Source organism: Malaclemys terrapin, chromosome 3, assembly GCF_027887155.1.
Source record: "Malaclemys terrapin pileata isolate rMalTer1 chromosome 3, rMalTer1.hap1, whole genome shotgun sequence".
NCBI classification, from domain to species: Eukaryota; Metazoa; Chordata; order Testudines; family Emydidae; genus Malaclemys; species Malaclemys terrapin.
In genome coordinates this window covers 135,789,771-135,808,609 of record NC_071507.1, presented here as the reverse complement: position 1 = coordinate 135,808,609, position 18,839 = coordinate 135,789,771, and the positions used below count along the sequence as shown (strand labels likewise).

Sequence of the window (18,839 nt, the reverse complement as noted above, 5' to 3'; positions counted from 1 at the left end):
TATATCTTTATGCACATATATTCCTTTGTTTCACTCCATTTTCATGGGGAAACAATTATACCGTAATTGATTTGCCAAAAAATATCTTTATGAAATGTTTCAGTAAGTAGAATTGTAGTGTCTTGTATAGTCATGTATGAAAGATGCTATGCACAAAGTTGCATTGTATACACAAATCCCACAAATAAAATTGTTCTAACCTGATGGGGCACTTTTTTGGCTAAGAGTCACTCTTCAATCAAAAATATATCAATGAGTGTATGTTAGTATTTTTGTCTAATAAAAAACTTTGCACAATCAAGATCGTAGATACAAAACACTGCAGGTAACTACAGAAAATCCTAAAATAACTAGATAGATAATGTTGCAGTTCTCACAGTCCAAGAATTCACAAGTCAATATTCCTTTCTTAGGCAATAAATAACATGCATCCTCTAGTAGAAAGCATTTTGGATTTGAAATCTATTTAATATATTTTAAAGCAAAAATCTCAGACCCCAGCCACCCAATTTAATTTGCATTTCTGCAGACAAAGTGATAATAAGACAATACATAGAAGAGAGAATTGGAAGGAAAAATAGAGAAATATAGATACTGTATAGGCTATAAAACCAAACTGTAAAGAATCACTATTAAAAAGGTAATGGAAGATAAGAGATGACATTCAACCCTTTAAATATCTACTATGAATGTAACTCCTAGAGGATAATAGGGAGCTTTCATGTTTGGATCACATACTGAACTACAGTTTTTATTTAGCAACCACTCTAAAGAACAAGCCCACAACTCAGGCAATACAAGAAAAAACATGGACTGTATGTTCTCAGCACCTTTGCAAAGAGGCCAAAGACCATTATAAAAGGCACATGTTTCATGGCCAAGTTTGAGCAGATATAAAACAATGCCAGAATTTGAGGGTCCAGACGAGGAAACACTTAAAAAAGAAGAAGAAATGGAAAGGCCTCATGTGCAGATTTGTGTGTGAGAAACCTAAAGCACCTACCTCATGGCTGACAAAACCTCTACTTTTTAGCACCTTTAGATTCGGAAAGAAGAGTCAGTTTCTTTGGCTGAACTCTGCAGCAGTGCAACTGCTGAAGACTGTTATAAAACCCTAGTAACCACTCTGCCTATTAATGAATGGCTTGATAAGTGGCTCCTGGAATAAAGCCTGAAGATGAAGCGGATTTTTCCCACCTGGACGGCTGGCTAGAGATTATGTTCAGCTTGAATTGGGCCTGACAGCCAGTTCCCCTGGGGCCCAGGAATGTAAGTACTCTTCAGGGTGCAGATTTCTAAAATGGCCTAGCTGCTTAGAGACAACAGCCTGAGTAAAAGGGCACCAGGTGCCAGGGAGAAACAGTGCATTCCTAGCTCAGCCCCAGTCAGAAACGAGAGAACTAGTCAAGTGAATAGATTTCCATGTAGGTGTCTCCGCACTGTAAGTTAAAGAAAAAAATGCACCTGGGATAATTGTGCAGGACTCTACAGAAAAAAGAAAACCCCCAGCACAATTCTGGGATTCACCTCTCCCCTCTCTCCCATTCAGATGATCCACCCTCCCGCACCCGCAACTGGAGCAATCCACTTGGTTTGAACAGCTGGCAGAAAGGTGTTTAGGAAGAGAACAAAGTCTCACCTCAGAACACACACCGCGCCTTGCAGATCCCGGCAGAGCAAAAGCCTGGCCTGATCCGATGCCTCCTGGAACTTTCCCGACATAGCAGCAGCAGCTCGCTGCCCCCCGACTGGAGAAAACAAAAGGTTCAAAGCTGGGAGCAGGAGGAGGCAACACAGGCAGCCCGCGAGGCGCGTTGCTTGCAAGCTGGGGCTGCTGTCTCTGCCTCAGGGTAGCCCGCCTGCGCCCCGCTCAGAGCAACCTTCCCCATTGCTTTGAGGATGGATCTGCTGCTGCTGCTGCTGGACAAACAGACTCAACGCCCGCTCGGAGGAGGAAACGTTTCCCTGCCAGCCGCCTCCTTCACCTAACTGCTTCCCTGCAAGTGGCTGCTGGCAGTCCCGGTCTATGCAATGCTGCTGCTGCTGCTGGGGCGGGCCCCCGACCGGGAGGGGAGGAGACTCCGCGCTCCGAGAACGTGCACCGGTGGCCGCGCGCTCCCGCCGAGCATCCCTTGGGCCGGGCTCCCCGCGCCGCGCCGGCCGCTCCAGGTATGTGGTAGCAGCCTGGCGCACCTTGCACCTGCGTTAGCAGTCAGCCCCGGCCCTGAGTGCAGGCGCGAGCGAGCGCAGAGCAGAGGCCCGCTGCAATGGAGCGAGGCTGGTGCTTCCCACGGGAAAGAGCTCGCTGCCTGCTAGGGGCTGCTCAGAGCCGGGTGGACCTGCCCGCACCAATCCTGCACAGGGGGAACGTGCAATGGAAAGTCTAGTCTGCTCTTGCGCTGGGCATGTAAAGGAGCAGTTTATACAAACCAACTGGGATTTAGCGCCAGCCTCTGCTATGGAAACACCGTGTGTTAAGTTCTTTCTATTAAATTGGATGTTTAAAACAGATGCACACATGACATTTCCATTAGGGGAGATGGATGTTGCTTCACACTATTTACAATAAATCGTTTGCCTCCCATTGGCTTAGCACATACCTATAAAGATGCTCCATTTCTCTAATGTTGGATTTTCCCCCAATCCTTAAATCTAGTTATGAACAGAAAAATGACTGTAGAAATAACACGTCCTTGCTCCATAGAGATCTGCTCTCTTTGTGGATTGAGTCATATCTGCTGACTTTAGTGACTAAAATAAGTTTTTACTGCTTCCCCCCCCCCCCCCCCCCTAAAGCCAATACAACCAAGCGGAAGAGGGTTGGATTCAGTTTTGGCTCATGTATCATCAACCGAATTGTTAACAAAGTCTAACTGTAGAATCTTCAAGCAAGGTGCATATTAATAGCATCAGTAATACAATTCAGGCAGGGGGTGAGCTTAGCTTTCAATAAATTTGATTACATTGTATCAAATGTATTAATTTTATTTCAATTATTTGTATTTTCAGTTAAAATAATTTGTGAAAGACTAGTTATTTCGTTATGGGAACAGTGTCAAAACTGGAAGGATATAATGCCACTATGAAAACTCCTCTTTTAATTTATAAACTGAGTGTATTTGATCTCTCACTCAGAGAAAGACAAACTTAAAACTCCAGAATGCCATTTTTACACAGACCAACTTCTGCTGGTGAGAGAGACAAGCTTTCAAGGCACACAGAGCACTTCATAGTCAGACTGCACTTTGGCTATTACAAAGAATGTAGTTGGTATTCAGCATGTGTCTGTAGCCAACCTCCAAGTATCGGACAATAACCCAAAATGAGAGAGAGAAAAGAAAATGAAGATTACAGGAAGCTTCAGGTCCTCTCATATTAATTTCTTGAACACAGTACAGCTAGTGGATATTATAAGAGATCAAGGCCCATGCTTTCAATAGTAGCTACCAAATATGCATCCAACCTGGGTCAGGTTTTTTGTGGGGGACGGGAAGGAGGGATATTTTGTTTTTTAGATGCTGAGCACGTGTATCTTCTATTGAGTTCAGCTGGAGTTGTGCGTGCTGAGAACTTTTGAAAATCAACTTTGGGCATTCAGAAATGAAGGCACCAAAAATCAACGACTGCTTTAAAAAAAAAATGTGATACAGCAAATCAGTGACTATCAAGATGGAAATTAACTCCCTAGTTATTCTTAAAACATCTCTTCAAAGCTTATTTCATTGACAACCTGTTATATCTTCATTGCTCAAGATTAGCATTCCTAGAGCATTCTGCATTTATTCACTAGTTTCTCTGTATGCATACACAGTTTGTGCTTTTATTGAGAACGCTTCAGTTGAACGTACCTGAACAATTAACTTGTCAGGCCAGCATGGATAGTGGAGTTTCATCCCTGAGAAAAAGAATAAATCTTTCCTTGGCCTTTATATTTTCAAGTATCAGGGAGTAGCCGTGTTAGTCTGTATCTACAAAATCCACAAGGAGTCTGGTGGCACCTTAAAGACTAACAGATTTATTTGGGCATAAGCTTTCGTGGGTAAAAACTTCACTTCTTCAGATGTATAGAGTGAAAGTTACAGTTGCAGGCATTATATACTGACACCTGCATCTGTAACTTTCACTCTATGCATCTGAAGAAGTGAGGTTTTTACCCACGAAAGCTTATGCCCAAATAAATCTGTTAGTCTTTAAGGTGCCACCAGACTCCTTGTTGTTTTTATATTTTCAGTTCATCTGATAGAATGCAGTGGGCACATTGTTTTCCTCTTTGTTCCCTGAATTAATGCACCAGCTTCACCTCTCTTTCTTCTTTGTCTGAGGGAAGAGCTTTGTCATTCCATGGAAGGCTGTACATTTTTGGATCACCCTTTGAGCAATACTGCTCTCTGGTGAATACAAGTAGTGCACTTCAAAAGAAGGTTTCCCTTTTCACGTGCATCTTTAAACACCAATACAGCTGGTCTTCCCAACAGAGAGTTCAAAATGCCTAAGGAAACCAACTGGTAGATCATTAGTCTTTCAGAGCTTTGCTTAGGAAATACTTACAAAAAGACTGTATTATGGCAACACTGCGGCGTCTATAGGTAAGCTGGCTTCATTGGACAAAGTATTGGGAGGGACATGGAGGGACTTCACTTGTCTATGCAGTCAAGACCCACAGAGCTGGTCAAGAAATGCACACAAATGAGCCTTTTGTCTCCCTCACCCTTCAATGGGCATTGAACCTTCCTCCCTTGATGCCCATTCTGACCACACAGAACAGCTCCAAATAATGAGAAAATGATTGTAGCAATAAATACTTATGGCAAATTCATACCTAGCCAGTGCAGGAAGGGATTAACAGACTTCCCCGGAATCAGGAAAGTAGAAAGGCTAATCCTGTAATAACTGCCCAAGATAAGATACCAAGTCTGGAGAGATGGCCCTTTGACAAACTAATGAGTAGCAAAAAATACAAGGAAAGGTTACTCTCGGCCCACAGCTGGAGGAAAGCTTGGGTTTTTAGGCTGGTATGCTAGGGAGAACACATTGTCTCAAATAAAACAGTAACTATGAGCAGGGTCTCAATGTACCTGCTAGGGCCCTTGAATAAAAAGGGACTTTTCCGGTCATTTTACCCCAGAAGCAAGTGGTGGATGGGGGAGGGAAAGTTTCCCTAACAAAAAAAGGACTGTCATGAGTGGCTACATCTACAAGGAAGTGTTTTTGAAAATCCCATTGCCCCAGCATTAGTACAGGGCCTTCAGGGGTAGGAGTGAAAGTAAAGATTGTCTGTTGGCATTTTTACTACTGTTTCTTCTAGCACTGCAGGTTTAGATAACACAGTGGTTCTCAACTGATTTACCATTGTGGGCTGCATCCAATACCACCTCTGTGGCACTGAAGATGTCACATGGGCCACATCTCTGTGCTGACTGGGCCCCCGCAGGCTGAGAACCACTGATAACACAATGGTCAAACTGCTAGTGGCTTCTCTACACCAGCATTCCCACCTTCGCTAGCATCTGTAGAGCTGCAGCAGTGCTAAAGCAATGGAGCAATTCTTAGGAAATATTTCAGTGTGGACAAAGTCCTGCAAGCAAGAGTAGCCCAATTTGTGGACTAGTATGGTAGCAAAGACTGGTGTGTATTAATTCCTGATGCGTGGGAACAGGCAATGCTGATGGCAGGGACTTATTTTAGATTTGGTTCTTTGCAGAAGCATACCCCCACTGTTAAGATCTTTGTTTACCCTTTACCTGCTGCGGTGTTCAATGTTTTTGAGAGCAGTGGGTAACCATCTAAAATGTCATTGGCCTGTCTTACTCACAGTGCATAATACACAATGATTAGCACAAGTACTATGTAATTTATTTCTTTGACTACAACTGTCAGAATCCTTGAAACAATCACTACCCACAAACATGTTACGTGAGAATATTTGTGTTGTGTTTAGACTTTTTGAGTATTTTGCTCACATGAATATTTCTTTCATCCACAATGTTGCTTTTTCAACCCCGTCTAAGAGGTGTCTGTGGGAGGGTGGCTTTCAACACCCAAAGTACTATTCTGAGCCATATCCCATTCAGATTTCCCTCCTAACAGAGCTTAATACAATTTGAAAGATTTTGCTTGCTTCTTTTTGGATATCTGCGTAATGTGCAGCACAAGCCAAAGTTTAATATAGGGAAGATTGGGAGCAGAAATCACACCCTCCCAAAATCTCTTTACTAATGGTAATTGTGAAAATGTGGAACACAGTTGATGGAATAAGTCAATTATATTTATATACAAGCCAAATAGCACTGGATGCGGGAAATAGGCATACCAGATGAGATGCTGCACAGACTTCAGGCAAGAGCACTTATTGTATTATGAAGCAATTACATAACATTAAATATTCAGAGTCCTTCATGTGCTAACCAGAAACAGGGCCTGAGTTTAAATACTTGGTATGGATCTGAACCTCTTCCCCCAAGTGCAGAAGTTTGGATCTGGGAAGCTTGGTTCTAGCACATCTCTAGTACCTTCTTCACTGTAATAGAGGATTAAACTTGAAGACCATGAGAAAAAAGCAAACACTCACTGCAACAATTAGGGTCCCAGTCCAGCACAGCACATGTACAATTACATGGACTTCAATGGGACAACTCATGCTTAAAATTATACACATGCTTAAGTTCTTTTGCTGAATCTAGGTCTAGGGTGCATGCAACCATATGACATTAACTGAAGCAAGTGAAGAAAGACTAAATGAATAAGGGTTATGTTGGAAAAAATAGACTGCTATTTTTGCAGTGGAAGCATATGACATTTATCTGTTAACTGATGCAGAAGGCTAGTGAACTGGAGCTGAGCTTGAAATGTAGCATGAAAATCATTTCACACCTCCCAAAGTCATCCTGTGATGTGCTGTGAAGCTGCCTCTGCTCGAATGCAAGCATCCATTCCCATGTTATTTCCTCACAGTTTCAGTATTCTGTCTCCCTTACTAGGCAACAAAATAGAAGACAAGAGACAGTGATCACACCTTTGGAAACCTGAGATTAAAAAGAAATGGTTCTTGATAAACAAATCTTTAAAAAAACATAAATCATGCCCAATCCTTTTTAAGAATAGAGAGGATAGAACAAAAGTAACTGTACTTCCCTTTCGACTCAGATTTCCACTCTGTTGGATGTGCCTGAAAAGAGTGACAAAGCTGAAGATATGAAATAATATCCCACCATCTATCTGTGCAGGGAAGTCAATGGCACTTTGACACCAAAGATGGCAAAATGGTGACAAACCTGCCAACTACCATCCTCTCAAAAAGGCCACTCACAGTTGGTGCAGTATGGATGGATCTGCTTGCCTTTGAAGTAGGCTAGATGAAAGAAATCCAGTTGCATCTGTGTGCCATCCTCATAATCTCTTTAATCCAGGTGAAATTCAAGGTGCCCTTTGTGAGCTAGGAAGCCCTAAAAGGCCTGAACCTCAACTATATCAAAATCCATCTTCCACTTCTATGCCCTTTTATGACAATGATGCTTGATTTTAAGAGGACTTGGGAGCCTATCTGCATCTCCTGGTGCCTAAATACATATACAGATCTGTCCCTTTGTTTGTAAAGAGCCTAGTACAACAGGCTTCAGTTCTTGATCCCGTAAGACAAATAATGTATGACCACATTTTATTTGCAAAAGGTTGGTATTGCTATGTCACAAGACTGACTCTGGGAAAAGCAGAATGTTTGATATGATTTGAAAAAGCACTTTCACGCACTGAAGCAATCACAGCTTAGTAATCAACATATGCTTCCTGATGCAAGCTGTGATCTATTGTGCTAATACCCTCATTAAATTCTAGTCTCACCTTTTGACTAAAGTGATAGGTCTTTTAGTGCTTCCAAGCTTAAGACAATTTTAGAGGGGCCATCTAACAGTTCTGAGGTGGGAAAAAGAATAAAATAGTACTTAACTAATAAAGATCTGGAGAAAGGATACATTTTATCAGACACACACCATCAAATCCTGCCCACTTTATTCACACAAGTCTTGGCTTCTCTGGCGATATATGATGGGATAAGCAGAAATAGAATTTAGATCCTCCTTTTCCAAAAGCACCGGCTACTATCACTTGATCTGAAGGAGACTCTCCAAGTCTTAGCGTAACACCGACAGACCCCGGTTGTTGGCAGGCAGGATTAAACCTGGGACCTCTGGAGCTTTGTGCATGAGCCTCTACTGCATGAACTAAAAGCCAACTGACTGTTAGCTAAGGCTGTAGAGCAAACTCATTAATCTCTCTCTAGTGGTCTTGATACCACTAGATGGGACAGAACACCACACCCAGAAGGTATGTGGGTTACATTAGCACCAGTGGGACCATTCACAGCCTAAGAGGAAGAGAAATTGGTCAATAGAGCAGAAATGCACCAAAATTGTTCCTATTTGTGGAAACACTGTTTTTTGGTGCTTGTAACTCTGGGGTCAGAAGAATGATGAAACATTCTCCATGAGGAGTTTTCAGCTAAGAAATGAGCTTCTATCCTTGGTCCTAAATAGTCAGGAATCACTGAACTTTCAGACATACTGCAATGCCTATCTGTTTGTCCCTGAGTGGATGAATAGATTGGGTTGCATAGAGGTTGTAGTTTTTCCTAGGGGGTTGCTGCTGGTTCTGTTTTTATTGGATTATTTAAAATAATGTCAAAGGTACCCAGTTGAACAGAAAGATACCCTCTCATGTGTTGTAAATTGCAATAAATACATAAAATAAGATTATTCTTCTGAATGCTAATATTGGGGGAAATTATAAATCACTGAAAACAACTGTTAGAAATAAACTGCCTTTTACTCTTAGTCATAGCTACAAGCACTGGAACTGTGAGGCTATAGTGTGTGTGTGTGTGTGTGTGTGTGTGTGTGTGTGTGTGTGTGTGTTTAAATATACAAAATTGCATATCTTTCCTGAACAATAGAAGCGGTATAAGGGCTGGCCCTATTGCTACAATTGGAGCAAATGCACATCCAAGGTGGAGTTTTGCACTAATACAGTAAAATATTCTGCATTATGGTTTTCAAGTGAGGAATGGACCTCCAGAGGTTCTCTTCTAATAAGTTGAAATGCTTACCTAAGGGCTTGTCTACACTGGCACTTTACAGCGCTGCAACTTTCTCGCTCATGGGATGAGGGGGTTAAAAAAAAAAAAGTGCACCTGCACTGGGAGCTACTCCCCTCATGGAAGTGTTTTTTTTGTTTGTTTTAATAGCGGTGCTGTGACTACACAGCTATGTGCTTTAACTTTGCTAGTTAAGACATACCCTAAGGCTTTCAAGCCATGTGCTGGATAGCTTGTGTTTGAAACAAAGGAAGCACAGACTGCATGGCAAAGGACTATAAAAGGCAGCTGCATTTTCTCCATTTTGTCTTCAATCCTGTTTCTTACCTCTGGAGGAACTTTGCTACAAACTGAAGTTCTGAATAAAGGCCTGAATAGCCCATCCAAGCTGTGTGGCCCATCCCACCAGTACTGCTAGGAACTTGATATATGGACTTTGAAGTCTTTGTATGTATGTGACTATTTTACCTTATCTCATCTTGTTCTCTTTTTTCTTTATAATAAACCTTTAGTTTTAGACACTAAAGGATTGGCTAGCAGCGTGGTATTTTGGGTAAGATCCAAACCTATACTAACCTGGTAACGTGGCTGACCCTTGGGGTCAGAAGAACATTTTGTTTATGTGAGTAGAGTTGTAAAATAACTTCACTGTACTGGACCTAGGTCCTGACTGAGAGCCAGAAAACTGGAATGCCATAAAGAAGGCTGTGTGATTATTATTTTTTTCTTTCTTGATAACCAGTATGGGGAATCAAAAGCACAGTTTGACTAGTTGAGGAGTTTAACTTCACTGTTACCCACCAGTCTTGGAAGTATCTACTCTCCCTTTTGCAGCCTGCCCTGACCTTGGCATTTCCAGTGAAGGCTACCCCAGGTACACCAGGTCACAGCCAACACATCAAGACCACTGCAGAGAGTTTAATCTCTTAATAGATATCAGATGTAGGAGAGGAGCACAGAGCTACTTATCAGTGTAAGAAGTGGAAGAGGGAGGCCCTTAAAGAAAAATTGCATTGTGGCAAATATTAAAGTCATTCATCCAAATTCCCATAGGCTTTTACTAGTTTATATGGAGCAGAAATAGGAAGAGCAGGCTGCTCATAGCTTAAGATGGAATAGATCCATGATTATATGCACTGAAACTTTAGTAAACAGATCTTTCCAGGAATAATTTAGTTTCTTGCCTGCTAATCTAGCACATTAATGGGCTAATATGGATTAACCCTATTCTCAATAGCACTTTCATATTACATTTCAGTCTCTGATGTTTAAAATAAACCACACACCAAAAAAAGCTTTTTTTTTTTTTTTTTTTTAAATGCCCAATGTGGGGAGTATTAGGAAAATGAAATTTTGGCCCATGTGCGAAAGTTGCCCTGTATTCTTTAGCATACTTTTACAAATGCCAGAGGGAATAAATACTATTTAATAAAAATCTCTGCACCCTTGTTATTCAAAACCTTAGACAATGCTGCACATACTTACTATGATAAAGAAGCAAACCGTGTAATGAAATGGACCACTGAAACATTGACAGTTCACAAATATCCTCTCAGACTCCTTGATCTAACCAAACAAAATCAGTTAAGTGTTTATTTATAATTGCAGGCCAGCATTGCAGTAAATTAGGCAAACAATTCACCATCAAGAATAATTTGTTCAGGGCCCTGTTCTGTGAACTGGAAAGTAAACATTAAAAATCAAAGTTTTTCTCCAACCCTGAGCAAAGAATGATGGAGAAATAGTGCATCTTGAAGCAATGCTTTGAATAAGAAGAATTTAATAAAAATATAAATTTGCTATATTAGTACTGGCTACAATTTTCAATTAAGTCTTAGAGAGCTATTACCCTGTTTAGGAATCAAAAGCTGTGCATGGGATTAGTTGCTGTCTTTCATTAGAAACAGGGGGAGCTTGACTACAAATGTTTCTTGGGGTCCTTACAGAAAGGTACTAATCAACTTTCTGACAACCGAGTTTTTCCAAAGAGACTTTTCAACTCATACACTTAGAGCTAGATGCCATGGAAACACTGTAAGGAATCTACATACTTCAGGAGGAAGGAACAAATCTAGCCAATTGTGCAATTATGTAAATTGGTAGGAGGGAGGGAGCATACCTGTGATCCTGAATCCTGCATGTGATCACTTTACATGAAAGATCAGATAGGACTATGGATTGGCCATAGTGCAACAGCCCCTCTACATGTAGTACTCCCATTGAAGTCAAATGGGATTCTTAATAAATTAATCCAAAATCATCATCTCTGCTTCTGAGAGTGGAGGAGATGCAAACACAGTGGATCCCTGACTGGGGTAGGGGGTACAAAAGAAAGCAAAGTAGAGTTATTTCTGCAACATCTTTCCTCTGGGCCCTGTGATAACCTTTCTTTGGGCTGTGGCATACACATTCTGGGAGGAAGTGAACTGGAGCAGGAGGGAGGCGAGGGGTGCTCTTACACCTTGGCATCCCACATATGAGTTATTATTGAAGTTGGGGATTTTTTTATTTCATTCCTATAAAGGGCACTGACTCTTTCTGTATGCAGTGGCCACTCATGGGGGCGGGGGGGGGGGGTGTTTAGTATTATTATTTTTGTTACAGTAGCATCTAGAGGCTCCATCTGAATCAGGGACCCACTGAGATAGGCCCTCTACATACACATCATCATGAGACAATCCCTGATCTGAAAAATCTGACCATCTAGATAGACAAGACAAACAGGATGGGAGAAGGGAGATATTCTTATATCCATTTTACCATTACCAATGGGGGAACGGAGGTACAGAAAGATTACATGATTTTCCCCCCCCACCCCCAAAAAAAAGAAAAAAAAAAGAAAAGAAAAAACCATAAGGGGTAGATGACAGAAGCCAGAACTGAATACAGATCTTGTGAATCCCAAGCCAGTAACTTAATCACAGGACCATGGCTCCTCTACAAAGCTATGGTAAAGCTTTCTGGGATCAACAAAGATAAAACAATGAACCATCTTTTTCTATTTCTTTAGCTGCGTTAACATGGAGGGAGGAGGGAAGGATCCCTTATGGACTGAAATTAAATGGCATTACCTTTCTTATGTTTCACTCTCTCTCACTCATGCCCGTCACCCCAATCAGGGTATGGGCCGCCAACCACAGATCTCCAGAGTCCTCTATTCTGGGCCATTTGCTCTAGCTAGTTCCAGGTATAGCCCATTTTTATGCTATCAGCCTGAAGGTCGCGTCGCCAGGTGTTTCTTGGACGGCTTCTTTTCCACTTGCCTTGGGGGTTCCACCGCAATGCCTATCTAGTGATGTTGGTTGGCTGCTTGCGTAGTGTGTGTCCTATCCAGCCCCACCTTCTCCTTCTAATTTCTTCCTCTGCTGGAAGTTGACGGGTCCTCTCCAAGAGGTAGATGTTGGTGATGGTGTCTGGCCAGCAGATCTGGAGAATCCTTCTAAGGCAACTATTTATGAAGGTCTGGATCTTCCTGGTGGTTGTTTTAGTTGTCCTCCAGGTTTCAGCTCCATACAATAAGACTGATTTCATGTTGGAATTGAACAGTCTACTCTTTGTTGCCAAAGACAGCTCTCTGGATGTTCTTGAGCTGTAAGAAAGCTGCTCTTGCCTTACCGAGCCTTGCTTTGATGTCTGCGCCCGTGCCACCCTGTTGGTCGATGCTGCTGCCTAGGTAGGTGAAGGACTGCACTTCCTCCAGAGGGCTTCCATTCAGTGTGACTGGGTCATTACTGATGGAGTTAATCTTGAGGATCTTAGTCTTGTCCTTGTGGATGTTGAGGCCAACCTGTGATGACGTGGCTGCCACTACGTTAGTCTTCTCTTGCATCTGCTGTTCGCTATGCGAAAGGAGTGCAAGGTCGTCGGCAAAGTCCAGGTCATCAAGCTGGGTCCACAACGTCCACTGGATTCCGTTCCTGCGCTCATAAGTGGATGTCTTCATAATCCAATCAATGACAAAGAGAAAGAGAAATGGTGACAACAAATATCCTTGTCTGACCCCGGTTCGCACCTGGAAGCTGTTTATAAGCTGCCCTCCATAGATCACTCTACAGTGTATGCCGTCATATAAAAGTTCTTAATCAAGTTAACCACCTTTGCTGGGATGCCATAGTGCCGAAGGAGCTTCGAGAGAGTCTCTCGATCCACGCTATCGAATGCTTTCTCATAGTCAACAAAGTTGATGTACAATGAGGAGTTCCATTCCATAGACTGCTCGACTATGATGCGGAGCGTTGCTATCTGGTCCGTGCATGATCTATTTTGCCGGAAACCTGCCTGCTCATCTCGTAGCTGTGGATCTTATGTTTCACTTTGCTCATTAATTCTTGGCCACTCATCATCCACACAAAAGAGTAATGCTTGCTAATGAGACTTGTGCATAGGGAAAGTACACAGACAGTTAATAAGCTAGTCCTATAGTATACATTTTTCCCTGTGTAATCTGTGCTTTAAAAAAAAATTGGCATTTGAGAACAACTTTCCATTAAGAAGAATATCGTGCCATTTTTTGTTTGTTTTGTAAAGCGTCCAAGGAACAGCCTTTGTTTGAAAAGAAATTACTTTATAACACTGTTTCAGTCTCATGGAAGGTGAACCCTCCAGAAAAACAGTGCCAAGGAGGAGTCATTTTTGCAGTCTCTTTTGAGTAGGAGCACATTTAATGTCCGTGATTAATTTAGCCCTACGTCCCTGTGTGACAAGTGTAAACGATTAGGACTAATGTGTGAACAGCAATAAATCAATCAATAAATAAAATAAAAGTTCTTTACTATCAAGATCCAGCAAAGCAAGACAGAAATGCTTGTCATCACCAGGAAGTTAGCAATCTGCCATAGAGACTGACACAGGATATATACTATAACTGAGCTCTTCCCCTCCCAGACAGCGCAGTCCTGCAAAGTGCTGTACCCTCCACTCCCACAAACATGTAGGCCAGAGGTTCCCAAACAGCCAAAGTAAGTTCTCCTAACTACACCCGTGTAAGTCCTACACCTCTTGTGGAGTTCTGATGTCGGTGTAGTAGGGCACTTACATAAGCAGGACAAGGCTGTAGTGTGTACACTGACATAATTAGGTTGATGTAAACTGCCTTACATCGACCTACTCGCGTAGTGTAAACCAGTCATGTTTCCTTCAGGTAATAGTGAAGAAGTAATGGTTTGCAGCAGGATTTGGCCAATGCACAGAAATTTATTTCTCAATGTTTATTTGCAATTTTTAGTATATTTACTTCAAAGTTGTGCCTACAGGATCATAGCATCTAGAAATGGAAAAGATCCTTTAGATCACACAGTTCATCCCACTGCAATAGAAAATGTTTATGTCACAGTTCAACATAATAGCATCAGTGTGCATAAGAGAAAGCGCGAGTCCCAGAGCAGTTTGTAGTATACAAAACAACTTCTACAGCCTCTAGTGTGTTTCTGCTCAATAGAGAGAGTAGGCTGGAATTCACATTAGGGTTATTGCTTGTATTCTCTTTTTTGGAGTAAGACAGACTTGTTGAGCCTATCATTTTTACAACAGTTTTAGTTTTGCAAATGCCTTTCCATTCTTGTTCTCAAGCAGTAATTATTACACAAGTTACTGTATGTATGTATGTAAAGAGCATCCCTATGCTATGACTGGATAGGAAGCTTCTTCAGTGCTAATAATATTAACTGCAATTTTATTGTATTTAGGGTGACCAGATGTTTAGGGTCTTTTTCCTCTATAGGCACCTATTACCCCCACCCCTTTTCCGATTTTTCACACTTGCTCTCTGGTCACCCTAGTTGTACTGAATAAGGTGTATGAAGCCAATAAATATCTCCCATAGCAGTGCTACACTGAAATAGAGTAGAATTGCTATATGAAGCATTTTAGAGATCGATAGAGCAGCATAATCTTCTATTCTGTGGCATTACTCTATGCACAGACTGTAAATACATAAATGGGGAACAGAAATTTAATAATAGAGGGCTCTTCATTCTAGCAGATAAAGATATAACACGATCCAATGGCTGGAAGTTGAAACTATACAAGTTCAGACTAGAAATAAAGTAAGGTGCAGACTTTTAACAAGGAGAATAATTAGCCTTCGGAACAAGTTAACAAGGGTTGTTTGTGGTGCAGTCTCCATCACTGGGAATTCTTAAATCAAGAATGGATTTTTTTCCCTACAAGATATGTTCTAGTTCAGACAGGAATTATTTCAGGGAAATTCCATGCCCAGTATTATACAGGAGGTCAGATAGATTATCACAATGGTCCCTTCTAACTTTATTAATCTATGGATAAGAGAATTCAATATATTAACAAATTGCTGGAAACAAAAATATTTTCCTGTAATAATTAATATAAACTAAAAAAAATTAGTTTTCATAGAAAGTTACTTTTATTTAAAAACACATATCTAGAAAATAACACCTTGTATTTGTATAAAACTTTATCTAGAGGGATCCCATAGTGATATATAGACTATATTCAGGGATTACTTAATTCACCATTGAAATGCAAACACTTCTGGTGTGGAAATGAGGCAGCTATCCTCTGTCCACAGCAATACACCATTTGGGATGTAGGAGTGTAGGAACTACAATGGCATTTCAGATAGCTGGAGTGTGAATACCTCTGCTGGACCCTAGCGCTACTTCTTCTTCCTCCACTACATGTTGAAGGAAATATCAATTTATGTGCTGAATGAGCTCATTTAGGCTTGATTTAGGGAGGGGGGGGGGGCAAATAAAGAAATCAATTTAAAATTATCCCAGGATACATTTTTCTGGAATTACAGAGAAGGATGATACAGGTACTAGCTTAATATTTGGGAGACCTGCATTCATTTCTGCCATAGCCTCAACACGTGACCTGGGGCAAGTCACTCTGGCCCAGCAGCGCCACAAAGGGAGGTGAGAGACCAGGGTTCAATCCCCACCCCCAAAAAAGGGAGTAAGGGTTTGAACAGGGAACTGCTACCTCTCAGCAGAGTTTTGTGACCACTGAGCTATAGGATATTCTCATGTGTGTCACCTTCAAGCTCTCCTGTTTATTCTGTGTAGGTTCTTACAACAGACCCATATTTATGGCAACCGAGTAAACTCCTTTAAGTTATACAGCTGGTATAGTGGAAAACTATTGCTAGTTTGTAAATACTTAGCTGAAATTACTGGACAGTTAGTCTAAACCTGTTATCCAAAACGCACATCAGCTCAGATCTGTGTTTACTTCAAAATCCATGTTAACTTTTAATCATTAACTGGTACAGTTTACATACTACTAGCTACAAAACTGGATCACTTATTCACATTTCAATTTGTTTTTGGGTGCTTGGCAGATTTACATTTTTATTTTGTAATTTTGACAGATAATGTTTATTTTAAGCATTTTTTTCTATTGTCATCTATTTAAACTTTCATGGTCATTGGAAATTATGGAGGGGTCAGACTAATTGTTTTGAATTTCAACATGTACTGTAATTAAATAAAGTTTATTACCATTAACACACAAGTTGTCAATATGTCAAAATATACAAAGTAAATATACTTAAATCAAACTATACTAAGTCCTCAAGTAGCATTTTTTTCCTAATTTGCCTATCTGTAAATTTTGATTATCAATGGAAATATTTTTTTCCATTGGTTTGTGAGTGTAGCCAGTAAAATTGACATTTACCAATAAAAATCTAATCCTTCCAAGCCTGTGTATAAATAACTGTAGGCAGCTCTACAACTATTAATTGGCAAACAGGGAAGATTGACGCATGCTGAGTCATCAACATCACTTTAGTACATTCCTTTTTCTTTGAAATCTCTTCCAGCACTGTACTTCTTCATGCCTACTTGGATTCTCATAAGACCACATTTCAAAATGTTATAGCTACTTTATTCAACACTCATAGCTTATATTAATTGGACATTCAACATTTCTTTCTGGTAAAAATACTGATCCAGGTGTTTGTACACTACAGAAGATTTTTCCTAAATACATGTTCTGCTATGATAATTATCCCTTCTGCACTGTAATTTCCTTCCCACAACTCAAAAGTTGATTTATTCTCCATGTGTCCTTTGTTGTGGAATTAAAAGGTTAGTGGTTGCAACAGACTTATTTCAAGCAGAGCTAATCTAAACAATTGCAAAAGTGTCTTTGTGTCCTCATGGTTCATGAGCACAATCAAATTGTCAACATTTGCCAACATATACTTACTACAAAGTTACCACAGTCCTCAGGACAGGAGCCATCTCTTACTACCTGTTTGCACAACACCAATACAATGAGACCCTAATCTTGGTGATGCTCTAAAACCAATCCTAATACAAAAAATAAATAATGTCCATGCAACCCTATTGACTTCAATGAAAGAATTTAGTACACTGTTTAAAGCTATATGGAACGCTACATGTACTCCATGAATCTCACAGGGAGTATTATCATATTCTGAGAAAAGTCACTATGATTCTAGGTATCTCTGTGTTCTCACCTACACACTACTGCAATGTTATTTGTATAAAATATGCCTTGTACGGCATATTTTGAAAACTAACACCACATGGGTCAATAATATCATTGTGAAATGTATGTAATAATGCTGTGTATGGAATTATGGATACTAAAAGATCAGAGATCACTTGATCATTGCCTGTTAGGTTCACTCCCTCTGGGGCACCTGGCATTGGCCACTGTCGGCCGACAGGATACTGGGCTAGATGGACCTTTGGTCTGACCCGGTACGGCCTTTCTTATGTTCTTAAACCAGGCATGTCAGATGAAATTGATGAACAGGTTTTCTCCAGACAAAGGAAAGAGGTCAACACCTCAAACCAGATGTGGTCAAATTCAATGGACTATTCATTTGTATCAAAGGTGGCAAAAAGAGGACATTTACATTGTAAAACTGCAGCAGGAAGTATCACCTGGGTGTACCCCACAGGACACCTTAATCAAGATGGAGGCAGCCCCCTGAAGGAGACCGGAGACTGAACCCTAGGGGATCAATTTGACCCTGAAACAAAGGCAAACTTTGAGATATAAGGCAGAAAGACTTGGGATTATCCTTCACCTGAGGAGACAAGTAAAACTAACTTCTTGGATTCTGTGGGGATCCTGGTTAAGAGTTAGTCGGCTACTGCTTAGAGAGGAAACTACCTTGAACGGAGACAGTAGTTTGTTAAGGTCTTACCCATTAGAAAGCATATTTTTATTTGTTTGTAACTATTTCTATCTTTATTCCTTCTTCTTGGTATCACTTAACTGAAGTAAACACACTCTTCCCTTCATATACAGTACTGAGTTGCTTTATAATAGTAAATAAAACAAGTTTATTAACAAAAGACATAAAGTTAATAAGCTATAATCAGGGCCAGCTCCAGGCACCAGCCAAGCAAGGTCGTGCTTGGGGCAGCAGATTCTAAGGGGCGGCATTCCGTCCAATCTTAGGGCGGCACGGCTGTCCTATTTTGGGGGGGGGGGGTGCGCTTGGGGCGGCAAAAAAGTCAGAGCCGGCCCTGGCTATAATGTACTGTCTCTTTGAAAGAGCAGCAAAATTAATATACTTTGTGAATGTACAGTGCTATGTGCTGTGCATTGGAGACATCTCTAGGGAGTTCAGGGGCTGGAGTTCACAGATTGTTATCTGCTAGGCAAGGTTTGAGCAGGGAGAGCCTTGAGAAGTTTGCTGGTAAGGAAGACAGACTGGTGTGGCAGGGGGCTGATGCACAGTCTAATCTCCAGCAAAACTAGCCCTTGCTGGGGCAGAGAGATAGCACAGTGG

The 18,839-nt window shown here is 41.0% G+C and overlaps 1 protein-coding gene across 1 annotated transcript in view; it reads right to left on the bottom strand.

The window, feature by feature from the left end:
* The window catches only part of GPR63 (G protein-coupled receptor 63), a 40,856-nt gene extending 38,915 nt beyond the window's left edge, over positions 1-1,941 (bottom strand). The window contains exon 1 of the mRNA XM_054023514.1: positions 1,640-1,941. The gene's annotated coding sequence lies outside the window, so the exon portion shown is untranslated. The remainder of the gene's footprint in view (positions 1-1,639) is intronic.
* Between the last annotated feature and the right edge of the window lie 16,898 nt (positions 1,942-18,839).